We start from the raw sequence: 16,492 nt of genomic DNA, 5'->3' as shown, positions 1-16,492 counted from the left end.
ATCAACCAAGCTACTATCAGCTATACCTTTAAAGACTGGGCCCAGAAAAGGATGTCTGAATATTACAAAGATAAGTAAAATTTTATGTTACTTTACAAACTTAAGTTAATCTTTCATTCTTACTGCAAGTGACAGATTTCAAGAAGTTTTACCTCATGCGAGGTCTACCTTTATCGCCAAAAGGGCGAGAAATGAGTTGTGACCGATTTTCTTATTATGTTTTTCAATTACTCGCGCGTAAAACTAAAGTTGATGTATAATAGCGTTGTGTAAAGACTTAAATATTGTAAAAAGTTATTGTATAAATTTTATTTAAAACATTCTAGCAAGAAAGAAGTTTTAGTCTGAAAGACGTTTTGAAATGTAGTATTATTTCAATGTAGAAAGAATTGGCACTTGCTTTGAAAAGAATAGAAGTTAACAATGTACTACTAATGTATGTTTTCAAATGTGTAGAATTAACGGCATCTTGATATGTTCTTGTATACATGTGAACTGTTATTTTGAATGTTAAAGAAATACCGTGATATGGTAAAAGTGAAAGTAATGTTAAAAATTTGTTATTCGTGTGACTGTAAAGATTAAATCATGACGAATATATGTTAAAGGTTGAATGATGTAGTTAGGCTCTCTGACGCTACACTTTAGAGTTAGCCACTTTCAGAATAGTACCTCAGGGTCTAGAGTTGAAATTAGGGTGTGTTAAGAGGTCTCGTATGTTGAATTTTAACACGTTAGTGTTTTGATTGTAGGAGGAAGTGTGGCACACGTAGACAGAAACACATTCGTGGTTGGTGTTCTTTTACAACACATGTCAGAGAGCACGGGGAGAGATAATTAAAATAGTCATGAATGAAATAAGAATGTTAAGAAAAGTATATTCTATATGTTATTTGCAATGTCATTCTGTAACATTTCATTAAACTAGTTTTCCTTCCAGATCTCTGGAAGGAACCAGAATTGAATAAAGCTCCTGTTTAGATGCAGTACAGATGAAAAAGAAAAAAAAGATTGTTGTATATCCCGGGAGCTGCTATTGTAACAAATTTCTTTCTTTTAAATTTTCTAGTTTCTAGCTAAGTTATGATTGTAAAAGGTTGGCCTCGCGTTAGTTTTTAGAGTTAAAAGTTTTCAACAAGGTCGTTTTAGACCTCAGTTTCAAACAAATTAACTCTGGCGGGAAGTATGTAAGGATCTTAAGTTTTACTAACGTTTATTTTATTTTAAATCTTTACTATCACTTCTTATTTTCTACTTCCGGCCAGAATTATAAGCGTGAAGGAGTTTATGCAAAGTTGTCTGGCGAACGCCAAGTATTTAAGTGTGGCCTTTTTGCCAAGCAGAAGAGAGGAAGCAGTGAGTTCGAAGCAGGCCGCTTACCTTAGAAGTTACGCAGTTGCTATTTGCCTTCCAGGCCAGAGGTTTTAATCCTCTTGATAAATTAAACGTATTGTAGTGTTCACAGTCTCTGTGCTACATACGCTTCCTGTTATTATAAGGCCAATCTTATTCTAAAGTTAAATTAGAGTTTAGTTTTATTTTGATATCTTTTACGTTAGACCCCGAGTGGAGGGTCATTGTATTCCGAAGTACGGAAGTCATTGTATATAAAGAAAAATAAAGGGTTTTGTATACCCTTCGTCTGTATCCTGTCTACTTACTACAATTAGTGAACATAGCTTTAGTAAGCTCTCTGTTCTAGTCAGGTCATTGTATGTTTCCGAAGAAGGTAAGAAGAAACATTGAACCTGATACGACATTTTAGAATTAAATGTTTTCCATCCTTGGCAAGCAGTAGGGGGCGCGAAATCTTCAGTTGTCCCTGGGCGCTGAAAACCCTAGCTACAACTCTGCAAGACATTAACTTATTTAATTAACAAGGAATTATTCGTGATTATCAAGGAACTATTTGTGAATACTTGTATTATTCGTGATATAAACTGTAGATGAATTTTGTGAAGAGAATCATTTAATCTCTTATTTCCATTAAACTAATGACAAATTATCTTTCGCCGTTTACTTGATTAATTATTTCATGACTTTGAAAGAAAAAATTTATTTGGCATTTTTTATTTAAATTTAATATTTTACATAGGATGAGGACAACAGCGCGATTTATAGTTTAATTTCAAATCTTTAATCCGAGAAATACACATATCTGCAGTTTTATACTGAATAGCTGTATGATTCTTTTCCTTCAATGCAAGTAATGAGTCAAGAATTCATCAGTACAAGTTATGAGTCAAGAATCCACATACAATCTGTCTCATCCCCTACGAACATGATTTCCTTCATTCAGCGTTGGCGTAATATAAGCAAATATATAAGCAAAAAACAACTTACATCGAAAACCGCGGTACGCTCATTTCGCCGGTTCAATAAAAGGCGGGAGATCTTTAGTCAAAAATGGCTGAAATTCCGCCGCCAAATACCGCCAATCGTGACCTGTTGACTGCGAGCCCTAGTTCGGGATTTGTATGCGTCACGCTTTCGCGGCGGAGGAGAATTTCTGGTTACCGCGTTGCGTTGGCGATACGATCGAGTGACTGCAGCTCAGAAAATAGTACGAAGAGGACTGTTTTCGGCGTTTGTTGTCAGTAGTTCGTGACTGTCAATGTGACAGTGGACTACCATAACAACCGGTGGCGCCTCTGATCTCGCTTCACAGTGAGTATTTTTCTCTCTTCTTTAAATGTTTCAATTACAGCGGTGTTTATTTATTTCTGCGAGTAAATTAACATAAACCTATCGTTTTGTTCCATATGGAATGCACTTTTCTAAATCATTTGAGAATTTATTTAATTCAAGGATGGTAGGATCGTTCCATGAGATATTATAGAAGGATATTAATTTTGCTTAGAGAAGTAACTGAATAATTCGTAAAACTTAAAATCTGCGCGAACAATTTTTTTAAACTCATATAAATGCTCAAATCATAAATTTTTATATGCATCTTTTCTTCTATAATGTACATATTTCATTCCTTTGCGATGCTATGGTTAATTCAAGTTCAGAGGATTTTCTTGTTTGAGTCAGGACTGCAGAGAAAGTATTGTTAGTCCTGAAAAAGCTGAAAATGATCGAATGAATTCAACAAAATCTATGTATACAACTACCATATTTTTTAGCCCACCAGCGGTCGGACGGTAAAGTCGCTGAACACTGATAATTCGGTCCCAGTAATGTGTAAGTTCGAATCCCAGCGAATGGGGTGACTGCATGGGCGTTTTCGTGCTTTTCCCCTTGTGTAATGTACATAGGAGCTAGTTTTCCTTAGAAAGTCCTCCACGAAGGCATTCCTCCCCTTAGGCAGATATCCGGAGCACATGCTAAAAGATAACTCATCTCCTAAACTTAAATTACTTTGCTAGTGGTTGTCCTACCTAAACTCAGTCGCTTTCAGAGATGGCGGAGTCAATCTGAAGTAAAAAATCACAAATTTTTCTCATGTCCTCTTGCAGTGTAAGTTTAACGCGAAGTTTCAGCTATCTGAAGGTCACATGTTGGATTAGGTGTTAAGGGTGCAGAGTGTTAGATTTTTGTGAAGCAGTTTTCACGCAAGAAATAGTTAAAATTTTGACTGAAAACTGCTTCACAAAAATATAACAAAATTCATGATTTTATTCTGTAAAACTGTTTAATCTATCAACTCGTCCTTTAACTAGAATGTACAATTTTGACTTCACATCTGTTTAAATATGTGCAGTAGTTAATTGTTTCTACCAATTTTTTAACATGTAAATTCTAATTAGCAGTTTCTGAATAGCCTGCCGCTTGAAAGAGACTAAACTATAAATTATGCAAGAGTAAAATCACGGTTATGATAAAAATGTACAAAACAATTCATCCAGTCACTGTTGTTGATCATATTTGAAAAAATAAACCATATTAATACTAATGCTGCGCTGTACGTTGAAGAATATCAGAGCTATATAAAATATTAAATGCCTTCAAGATGCCACTATTCTATTTTTGATTTTAAATTCAACGCACAGGTATAACATTCTGTCAGCTTTTAAAATTTTATCCTGAGTGATCATCGATCTCCACGAAAAGTTTCTTTCATTTAAATGCATATTTATCTAATACTTGAAGTAACTGATAAAATAAGAAGAGGTTTATGAAACGTAACTATGCTTAACAGTAAGAAAGTAGCCATGACTGAATTATACCGCTGTTTTCAAGATCCCGTTATCCGTATGATATTTCTGACTCTTGAATCAATTGCTTTCCACAAATTAAAAATTTTGCAATGCAATAAAATTATTGTAATTCTTGGAATCATTACATATGGATCTTTATGTATACAAGGGTCAAAACTAGGTAGTTGTGTTACCCATCTCTGACGCATAGCTATCGTATTGATATCCGTATCACAACTGCGAACGCGAAACGCGACGAACAACTTTTCATAGAACTGCGTTCTTCAACACTAATTCGAACGCCATTTTTATTTCCATGTTTTTTATGACAATGAGGAAAATATTGAGTTTTGCATAGACCAACCAGTTATAAGAAAGAAGGATCATAGCTCCCAGCCACATAAAATTCCTGAAACACAAATTCCCGGAAATGTTGTATTCGGTGAGGTGTTGAAGAATGTGTTCTCCGGTCTTATACCAACTTAGAGATCAAATGGAAATCAAATACAGGTTGATTGCGGACAGCGCGACTTTGATTGGCATATTGCCATATAAACCGGAAAGTGTTTCATCCATCGCTATGTGTCAAATCTAAAGAATAGGCCAAAGAAGAGGCATCAGAGAACTTTTGCAGATAACTTAATTTTCCAAAGTCTGCACATTTTTCATACACTAAAAGAGATCCTGTTAAATTTCATCGATAATAGGCTAACTTTTCTCTTAAATCATAAATTTTTATTATTTAGCGAAGAGTTGGATAAATCGAATTCGACGCGACTGGGAATTACAATAACTTTGAATTTGAGTACTTTAGACTCACTCGATTTAATTTCATTTAAGGTGATTAGAAATTCACAAAAAGTTAGTTTTAAGTGTATATTTTATTTATCGGAAACTGATTTTGAAATCTGAAATTGATTGTTAAATTCTTTTTTAATTATTCTATATGTTACCACGATTGACATTCTTACACATTGTTGCTTTTTATGTTATGAATTTTAAAATGCTTCTTCGGACAGTATGCATATCTTATAATTATAATGAAATTTGTAATGATTTCAATAATAATGAAAAATTATAATGAAATAGTTAACTTTTTATTATAATTATAATGATTTAATTAACTTTTAATTAGTTGTAATAAACCCTTAATTTGAGGGGGAAAAGACCGTTCCTCAAGGTAATAAAGATATCTATCACATTTGCTATCGAGTTAAAGAGATGGCCCTTGAATTACATTATCTAAGTTTAATGATGCAATCTAGTTTAAGAAGGAACATGATAGAACATTTTATATGTTATTGTTTACATCGGGGTTAGAAATTCAAAAGGATTTCGGTATTATTTTCAGAGGATAAAACTAGGATTTCGTTGTTATTTTAGTGTTACATTTAATTGGATTTTAGCGTTCATTTAAAAGGGTTCGCTGTCAACAAGTTTGATATGGCTTCAGTGTCACGTCAGTGCGATATTTAGTTTGGTATTGAGATTGGTATTACAACAAAGATTTTATGAATTTTTTAAATGGGTTATTTAGTTATTTAATTTAGCTTACCCGAACAAGCATGCTATAAAAAGAATTATAATAAACTACTGAATTCTTATTTTCTATAGCTTCAAAGAATAATAGTATAAATAACTTTATTAATGGTGTCAATGCTAAACATAAAAAACGTTATTTCGATATCACCTTTAGAAACTTAGGTCAAGAAAATGAAGTAGCCTTCTGATATGACAGAATTTCACTAAACAATAAAAAATATCTCATTAAAATGTAAACGTTTCGTTTAAGAAATTCCTTTTTATTTGAAAATTATAAATATAGTTGAAGATACGTAGTAAGTAAGTAAAGAATAAATAACTTTATCTCATAATAATTCATTTATAATTGTAATAAAATTGAAATCATTTTAACATGCCTTTAAAATATGAATTTATCATTTGTTGCTTGAAATTAGTGTCGTTTAAATGTTAGTGCCATTTTTAAGTGTGCCGCAATGACAAAGGAAAGAACTGATTTCATATTTATCAATTCATTAACTGATCGGAAAACAATATCAACAATATTTTATTAGAACTTTTGTGAAAAAATATGAAATAACATAGACACAGAACATAAAATAAACGTTAACATATATGTTAGGAATAATACAACGTGTTATAAGAATATCGCATGATATGAAGTTATTCAGTATGGCTAAACAATATCGCGAGAGAAAATTTCTCCGAAAGGCAGCTCTGGTAGAACAATAGTATCAGTTACTCGTATTAATTAAAAAAAATAAAATAAGCTAGACTTTCGAATTACTTCAGTACTGGTTACGCCACACTTCAGTAAAAATGTACTTAAATTTGTATACAGCACAGCTTGGGAAAGAAAATATTAATAAAAAAATTTCTTGGCAAAATGCCACAGCACACATGCATACACACACACACATGGGGTAAAACAAATTAAAGAAAATTCGAAAGCTTTCAGATTTTATATTACGCCCAAATGGGGGTTTTTTAAACGTTTTGTGTATTACCTTTATTTATTAAATATCATGCTCTTCGATCGAATTTCCGACGCGCACTGGCGATTTTTTTTTTTTTTTTCCAATGTTGCCATTGCTCGCTTTGAAATCGTTGAGTTTGTTAATCGAAATCTCATAAAAGTTTTACAAAATATGAAATAGATAATAAAATTTTTACAAAATGTACAAAATATGAGATAGATAATAAAAGTTTTACAAAATATACAAAATGTGAGATAGATAATAAAAGTTTTACAAAATATGAAATAGATAATAAAAGTTTTACAAAATATGAAATAGATAATAAAAGGTTTACAAAATATGAAATAGATAATAAAACAAATTCCAAATTCGGGCTTCCAGGTGCCAGTATTCGAATGGACGACTACGTTATCCAAAATTTGATGTCTGATTGTAGGTACCGTTGTTTTTTCACAGTACGTGAAACATACATACTTTCATGCAGATTCTTCATTATTTAATTTCTTTAAATATCATGCATGGCTCTAATATGTGGTTGCAATAATTTGAAAAGTGAAAAATCGTTTGCAGTGAAACGCCGCAAAATACCAAAACGAAATTAATAGCCCTTCTGGGTTAACGCCCTTTGGGAAAGGAGGGAAAAAAAACAGAATTTTCGAACGTTTGAAATTGCTGTATTAAATGTTACGGAAACCGTATGAAAATATGAAGACAGCTATGCATATTAAGATAACTACGCATATTAAGTTTAAGAATGAAAATGTATAAAATAGATCTTTTTATATTTCGACAGAAAATTTTCAGCATAGGTTTTCTAGTTTCCCTTTGCACAACTGCTAAAATTCTTCATTTTATACTTGATGAAATTCAGTTCTGAGTGACTTCTAAAATCGACCTTTTCTCACTTGGTAAAAGTGATTTAATCCATACAAGTTTGGTAATTTTTTTTATAGTGAATTTTGTGCATTATGAAACGTCATCCACAAAATACCTTTACTAAGGGGCAATTTATTTATTAGAACTTTCTCTGCAAAAGACGTGCATAAAAATTTAAACGTCGTATGATTTAGTTAAAAAGCGTCACATCATCAAAACTATCATAATATGAAAGTCTAGTTTATTTGATTGATTTCTTGGACTGAAACCTTCGGTCTACGATTAACCGTTCAAGAGAATTACTGCACTGTTTTTGAAGCATTTTATATGTTATTCATACTACTCAAGGAAGTGATAGAGTCATGATTTGCATTTAAATAAAACTTAATGCAGTGCATAACGCTAAATAGTCTATTTTTAGATTAAAATTAAAGAAAGCGACGAGATAAAATCAGAAGTAAACGGGAAAACATAAGACACCTGTATTAAATTTTAAATAACGGGAACAATAATTTTTTTATTTCTAAATTAGCACTATTTTTTTATGCAAACCAAATGCTGTCGAAGATTATTTATCATTTCTGAAAGAAAAAAAAAAGTAAGTAGAATAAATTTTCAGCTTAGAAGAAATATTTTGAATTTTATCGCTATTGTGATTGAATGGTAGATGTTTCATGCGACGCGTTCAGTAATTGAGGAAGCAGCGAGTCCTATAAAAAAATATGCTCATGAAATCTGTCTGCCTGTCTGTTTTCTATTGATCATTATATGTCCGTCTCCTCCTGTTCCTTTTTAATATCGCTCATAGGTTATCAGTACCACGCCAGAAAATATGAATCTTTGAAATTGCTGCCTCGAGAAAAACATGTTTAAATGTTTGGTATGCATTTAATTTTGAGAAACGTCTGCTTTGGTTTCTATGCAATACTTTTCAGATACACAGTCTTAAAAAGTGCATACGCACATTGTATGATTATAAAGTCAATGTTACGTATATTAAAAATTTTAAAAAAATTTAAAATTCTCATTTAAAAAAAAGAAAAAAAGAAAAAAAAAAAAAAAAAAAAAAAGAGCTTTGTTTTGTTGTTTTGAGTCGATTCTTACTTTCAGTCTGGTTCAATTCTAGTAACTCAAAGCAGTAGAATCACAAAATCAAAAATAAATTCACTCAGTATTTTGTGTGTATGATCATTCAATACTTGCCCTTTACATCAATTATGGCGATTTATTGATCTATTTAATTTCAATTTAACTTCATTGCTCGAAGCAATATTTCTTGGAAACTAACTGTCCAGAACCTTTCACAAAGCTGAACTCTCCGATCCAGATCAACTTCTTTGTAAGAATGATTTTTCTTGGAATGCATCTTTTCTGTGACAGTACTTTGAAATGCATTAGATACCTGACTTTGTTTTGACTATTTCATGATATTGTCGCTGCAGATGTTTTCCTAGCGGTACTTTTCCATTACCTTGTAGAAACAATAGGTATTTTTTGAAAGCAGGAGAGATGAAAAATGAGCAGTGCCTTCGCCGGCACTCGAACCATGGACCTCTCGAATACGCGCCGAGTGTGCTGGCCACTACAATACGAGGGCATGCTAAGAAGGCGGGAGAAATACCTTATAACCTTTCTTTATTTCGTGAAGCATATCTATGCCCATGATCTTATTAAAACGCTTCTTGCAGATATTAAGAAAAATTTTATTTACTTCAAACGTATTTCTAATTTGAGTGATGTTAAGTTGCACACGTGGATCTACTTAAAACCCTCTCCTAAGCTGGTTTTGCGCTTTAGTTGCCTTTCTGAACTTCTGTTAGCACTGTAACATAAATTTCCTTTGTTCAAACTTATTTAGCTCCATCCAAATCGATTAAAATTTACAGGAAGGAAAATTAAATAACTTACTACTTGTTAAATAGTGTATGCAGTTTTGAAACCCCTATATGTATCTCGTACAATATATACTTGTTTTTTTTAGCAATATAAAAACATTAAAAATGAAACGCACATAATACTTTGTAAGGTTTCGGCCTTTTTGCTAAATGTACTTGTGACAAAATTGCTGTGTCTTCAAAGCACTATAGAGATTTGAGAAGAGTGTAAAAGACTCTTTATTTTAAAACCAAGATGAACAGACAGCACACTTAGTGCTTACAAATCAGCCAGCAATTATAGCGAGAACTCAAAATAGAAATTTAGTGCAAAATTAAATCTAAATAACTAATAGCCAAAAGCTACGTAAAGTAAATTAATAGCGAAGTTGGCTGTAAGAGCTTCAGCGGCGTGAATCCTATCGACAGTTATAATGGACTATCGAGAAAAGGAACTCTTATCTTAGAACAGCAACTTGCCCTTCCCTAGGCAAACACAGTCTGTCTAAACAATCACAAACCTTCACCTCCAGTGGAATGGTGTTTCGGTACACCCGGGGGTACCTGATCATAACCTGATAAAGGTATATAAAGGATAAGCATGAGATATTTTTTTTTTTTTAATAATTTTTGTTAAAAAATTTTTTGGCAAAGGCAAATATTAATTTTTTTAAAAGAAAAGCATTAGAAGCTGAGATTTTAGCACAAAACTAGAATCTGGAAGCGCAGGACGGTCGAGCTGGTGAGATGTTCTGAAAGACATAGGTTAGTAGCGTGTTACAATATTAAGTGTGAGTAATGACACCTCGAATCCATTGGCAGTTACATGGTAAAGGTACGCAGCAGAAGGTTATATAAAAATGACACAATGCAATTATATAATTAGTGTGTGGTAGGTATGATACATAATAAAGCACATAAAGCATAAGGCTAGCAATAAATAAGTAAGCAGAGCATAGTTATATACAATGAAAATATAAGCAAAAGAGCAAGCAGGGAGTTACATGATCCAGGCGTTGAGTACTGCAAGAGGACGGTTAATATTAGTGAGATCATTTGGATCATAGTTGGCAATTTTAATAGCAGGATTGTTGGCGGATTTTTGCTTTTCATGAAATCTTTTAGCTATCTTGTAATAGTGCGATCTGAGCAAACTAACCCTCAGTTCCTCATGTATTCTCTAATTTCTTATGTACCATTGAGAGTTGGTAATTTGTCTGAGAGTACAATTTTGTGCAGTTTGAAGTTTCTTCCTGCAATTTTTGTTTGAGTAAGCCCATACAGGGCAGGCATAACAAAGTAATGGACGCAAAATGAATTTATAAATGAGTAACTTATTACTCGTATCTATAGATAAAACACTGTTTCGAGGAATTAGGGGAAAGAGTCTAGCTTTACGAGCTCGAAACTTCTGTAGAATAGCTGTAGTGTGTGGGGTCCATGAAAGAGTTTTAGTGAGGGTCACCACAAGATAAGGGACTTGCTAGGCCCAGGGGCTTGAAGTGCCATAGAAGCAAATATTTTTCTTAAATTTTTTTCTTTTCAATGAGCATGATAGCTTGGGTTTTCCCCCACATTCACTTGTATCTTCCACTTAACGAGCCACGTCTCTAGTAGGTGTATGTCATTTTGAAACGTTTGGATGATTGAACCAGCAAATGCACTTTGGACACAAACCTTCACTTAGGTACACGCGAGCTAATTTGCATTCTGGCTTAAAAACAGACAGAAAGAAGTGACAGTACAGATTCAAAATATAAAATAACTGATTGAACAAATTAAATAAGTTGTTTAAAAAAAAACAGTGAAAGTGCAATTTGTAGATTCGTTGTTCGCAATTTTGTTATTCATGCCGAAAATAATATTATTTACTCCATTTCGTTCCCCCCGGGTGTTTTAGACACATACATATATATATACATATCCATTTCTATCTTATATCTGTTATGAAAATAAAATTTCCATTTAAGAATGCTAACGCTTCTGAATGACGATTGCCAATAATGTTTTTAGTTGAATACATGTTATACTTTCTGTGATTTCTTATGATGTACAACCTAATATTTTGTATAATTTCCAAAGATAATATAACATTCTAGTGCATTATAAATAAACTTTGTTATTGATTTTCTCTAGTAAACTGTGCGAGGTTGTAACAATTTTTTCATTTCCTCTAGTAATATTTACGTACACATTTCTCTTATTTAATTGTATTAATTCTAACAAAAACTGTATTAAATAAGCTAAGGTTTTCAAGGTAATCAAGAACAACATGTTTCTTTTACCAGTTAAAGAACAATACTTTCTGTTAAATTAGGTTAGGGAGAAACCGCTTTCAGAGAAACAAATTAAGAATTTTGTATCCGGTTAAAAAGTTTCTGGAAAAATCAAAAAGTGTTTCTAAAATGCAGTGAATCTTATCTAAGCCTACAGTTCCGGATGATTTTGATCTGCTATGGAAGTTGTCATCACAGAGCGGTAAAGTTCATCATCAGTGCTTATTTATGCTTTCAGAAATTGTTGACATTTTCAGGGCGTTGTCTTAGGAAAATGATCACTAAAAGAGATTTTACTATATCTTGAAGCGAATTATTTACTGTTCCGGTTCGCGAATTTTCTAACTGCACATTGTTATCGCAATTGTGGGAGACGCTTCTCACGTTGGACCCATATAAAATTAGCCAAACACAAAATTTGTTGCTTTGCTAATTTTATGTTGTACTTTGGAGTCTTTCTCTTCTGTCTTGGTTGGACCATGCTTTGCAAGATGTCTCTGAGAGTTTGTTGTTTCGGAAAAATTTTGCTGCTGATTTATAATTGACAAAAAAAATTTGTTGTTTAATATTATTTGCGAAGTAATTAAAGTTTCAACGATACACAAAAAAGATATGAGCATCTGATTAATTGAATTTAGAAAGAATATGAATATATGTTAGATATTTCGCAGAACTTCAAGAAATAAATTCTTGTTTTTCCCTTTTCACAAAATATCACAAGAGCGAATTTTGCAGTTGAAGTTCACTAATCCATTTTAGAAGCCACTTGCCACTGTCCCGATACCAGTGAGCACTTGGGAAGTTTGCTTCCAGCTCATTTCAGATACAGCGAACCATTGGACATTTCAGGTGCATTGAGCAGAGTGTCAAGGAAAGTCATGGATGAAAGCAAAACCGCTGGAAGTATTAGGGGATCGGTTATCTTTTCACGTAATTGTCTATAAAGCCATTAACAACTACAGCTAAATGCTGGGAGAAAAGACCAGTTTAGAAACACTGAAGTTTATTTATAGAACTGGTTAAGGGTTAACTTTCTTCCTCCTGTAAGAAAAAATTCAGTTTCCAAAATTGTTAAATCTTGGAAAATTAAAAATTTTTAATCACTTGACAAAAAATTAAATGTTTCATACGGTCTAATTAAAACAAATATCGTTATTTAGAGAGTTGTTTTGCAGTATTTTGGTATTGGATTAAACTGACTAAAAAGAATTCTGCAAGAAACTACTGCAATAAATAAATAAATAAATAAATAAAAACTAACTTAAAAGAAGTAATTTTCGATGCTGATGTTTATTTATGTTCTCAGAAATACTGTCACTTTCATACCAGATGCAACGAGATAGTTGCAATGAGAAGGTTGATCGAATTAATTTTATGTTTTTTAACATATTCTGTGAGGAAAAAATAATAAAGGAAAAAAAATCCCTCTCTTTGAATAGCAATAAAAGATTGAATCTTGTGATTAAATTTATTTATATTGAAAAAACAGTTACTGTGTGCCAAAATTTCCTTTTTGCTTCATCAAGGTCTAGAAAAATGTTATTAAAACATCTATTACCTTTTGCTGTGAAATACTTTGCAGTATCGAATAATTTTTGCGTTTGAAAATTCAAAAGTTCGAATTAAAAAACTCTTATTTGAATTCGTGAGATATTTACTTTAACTACAGAGGAAAAATTTTATTATTCAACGCGCTTTTCCTGTGCCCTTTCCTTTTCTTTTTTCCCATCAAAAAATGTAAAAAGTGAAAACCGTCACACTCTGCGTAACTTTACATTTCAGCAACTGCAGTTGATTATTGTTTTGTTTATAATTCAAACTAGTTTGACAATTGAACTAAAGTATACAGTAGCCCATAAAGAAGCTTATTATGAGCTTATCTATGCTAAACCAACAGAGAATGTACATAAGTTTGTACAAGTTTCTTTAAATCTTTATTTGTTTACATTACATCATATTTGGTTTGATGTTAGAAGATTGAACAATCTATTTCAGTTTTAAGTGTTTGGCAATAAGCTTAGAATATATTGCTATTAAACTACTGCTTTTTTTTTTTTTTAACTAAGTGTACTTAATTGAATCTCCTTACAACTTAAATTTACAGTTTTACGAAGAACATTTGATAAGCTAATGATGAGATGGAATTACTGGTAGTTTGTAGTGTCAGGTGAAAGAGAGATGACAGCGTCGATTCAATGTATACAAAGTAATTCCTTAAACCTTTCACCCAAATTTACAACATTTGCAAGAATTTCTCTTATGAGAACACTATTTACTTAATTAGCAGAAAAACTCAAGATATATTACTTTAAGCAATGTTAGTAGTAGTAGATGAGCATCTGTTACGTACTATCGTACAAACAAACGGATACCAGTGCTATGTACATATAAAAAGTAATTACTAGTGCATGTTATTTAGTACACGGGCTGTTATAATGTATTCAGAACGTGGTCTGTATTTTAAATATATATATATATATATATATAGAGAGAGAGAGAGAGATGAAGGTGAACATCTTTGAAGTACCATATATTATGATTTCTCGTACCCCAAATGTTCTGTAGATGGGATAATTCAAACACGAAATGAAATTGATGACAAAACCTTGCACGTAAATATGCCATAAATGAAAATGGTTCTATAACCTTATAAAGTGTTTTCGCTCTCCTCTCCGCGTGCCTTCGTAGTGTAACTGGATAGCACACCCTACGTGTAATGGAAGGTCCGAAGTTCGAATCCCGGCGATAGCATTGTGAATTTCTTCAGTTTCCTGACATCGATAAACCTAATGATTCTATAACCTTATAATTATCATAAACATTACGCTGTGACAAGACCCTTTCATCCCGAAGATACAGCTGCTAAATACATGTAACATGAAATGGCGAGCTTCAGAACATGTTCGGGCGCTCTGTCTCGACGGGGGGGGGGGGCATTCTGTCTCTCAACTCATTTCCTTCTCCATTCTCATAATTGCAGGTGACGAAATATATTCTGTTACCAAGACAGTAAACCTGCGTTTTTTTTAACGCGAAACGGAGCAAAAGCTGCTGTCATTCTGCAAATTCCACTCTGAGGGATTTAGAGTGTACAAAGTTGACGTTTGATCATGGTTCGAAAACAGCGTTATTCGATCCTGACAACTTGAATTCTAAATTCTATCTGCATCGAGGTTGTGGAAGCTTGGTCTTGGAAAAACTCCACCGAGCTGTGGTGCTTTTCTGTCCTTCTCGTTTCCCATTTTCCCACCAGAATGTACATTTTTAGCTCGCGTGTATTCAAATGAGGTAGACAGCAGATAGTATTTAAAAGCAGTTTTTAGTGGTTAAATCAGAACATGATCCACCTTCTGAAGGCCACGTCGCTAATCGATTCTCTTGAGAGCAGAATTTTGAGGCGTTGCGTTATTCTCGCCCTTAGGCTCGGTAATTTGCCGTTCTCGTCACGCCGACTTTAGATCAGAGGCAACTTGTGCTCTATCCGTATAGGCGTTGGGTTAATTTCTATTACTTACTTAAATCAAATTCACTACCTTTGATTTCAGCCATATATGCTGGCTATTCTGTAAGTAGAGTGGGCTCCTGTTAAATTTTGTTTAAAGAAAAGGGCTATTAACACCTTTTCTTAGTTTCTGTGGTACTTAACAAGGCAGTGATTTCACTTGCGGTCTTAGAAGTTTCGTACATTTGATGCTATCAAAGAAGAAGAGACTTCATAACTTATATACAAAAAGGGGTGGATAATTTAGGTAATCATTCGTGGGGTTTTTTTTTTTTTTTTTTTTTTTTTTTTTTAAATCCAATCGGGCATAGTTTAGGGTCTGTAACGAGTATCAGTTGAGTAGACCTTCTGGTAATCAAGGTCTCCTTTATATTAGTTTCTGCATAAGAAGTAAGACTTGTTTTTATGGGGCAAAACAGTGTTATACAGATACATAGCAGCTTGTGCATAGTTGGATGAATGGTGAAGAATTATAAGCTATGATTCAAAAACACATATGAGACAGAGAAATGGAGAGGTTAATTTCGACAACCATGATTAGAATACATCAATAGTAGTTTCGACATGTCATAGAATCCATATTCTCCGATGTGGCTGCTCTTTCACTATTAAGTTACGTGGCTAATAACCTGGTTCTTGAGTATGTATTTCCGCTACTTAATAGTTCTATTGTTTAAGAAGAAAATTAGTCATTACTTGTTTAACTACTAATGGTGCTTTCGGTTAAATATTTGATTTTGGAAAGTCCAACATTTAAAATGTGATAAAATTTAGTATTGGTGACTGAGTTTATTCATTGTGGTGTTTTCTTTTTATTAATTGTAACGTAATTACTTTAGTTAATACCGAACTTAAAAATCTTAATAAGGGGTCCCCCTTGGTTCCTCGCTATTTATTGTCATTGCGCTTGACATTTTTTCGTTTATATTGCAATGAATCCTCCTGTGGTTATCATCTCTGAAAACAACTGGTTCTTCTGAGTATATAAAGAAGCATCGGTATTAAATACGACTTTTTTAAATTATCACTACAGAGAATTAAAACTGTATGGAACAGCACTGCATTTTTAATTTCTGTGATCACCACATGAAGAAAAAAATAATAAAAAGAATCAGAGTCTCCAAAAGTCTGTTAATAATAAGCAATAGAATATTACTTTTTGCTGAAAAAGGTTGTTATAAAAATCAGTTCCATTCAAGCAGTAACTGAAATAAATGAGTTATTGCGTAAAATGCGAACATTAATTAAACTTAGTATTTTTATCTTTTAAAAATATAATTCTTTATGTTTTGAAACATTACTGGGTGAATGATTAATCACTTTG

The 16,492-nt window shown here is 32.7% G+C and overlaps 1 protein-coding gene across 1 annotated transcript in view; it reads left to right on the top strand.

The window, feature by feature from the left end:
• The first annotated feature begins 2,481 nt into the window (after positions 1-2,481).
• The window catches only part of LOC118190756 (sodium/calcium exchanger 3-like), a 134,344-nt gene continuing 120,333 nt past the window's right edge, over positions 2,482-16,492 (top strand). Inside the window, exon 1 of the mRNA XM_035361528.2 lies at positions 2,482-2,667. The gene's annotated coding sequence lies outside the window, so the exon portion shown is untranslated. The remainder of the gene's footprint in view (positions 2,668-16,492) is intronic.

Source organism: Stegodyphus dumicola, chromosome 10 (assembly GCF_044657685.1).
Source record: "Stegodyphus dumicola isolate Sdum_Otavi_A_Nest chromosome 10, ASM4465768v1".
Taxonomy (NCBI): Eukaryota; Metazoa; Arthropoda; class Arachnida; order Araneae; family Eresidae; genus Stegodyphus; species Stegodyphus dumicola.
This window is presented reverse-complemented; position numbering and strand designations above follow the sequence as displayed.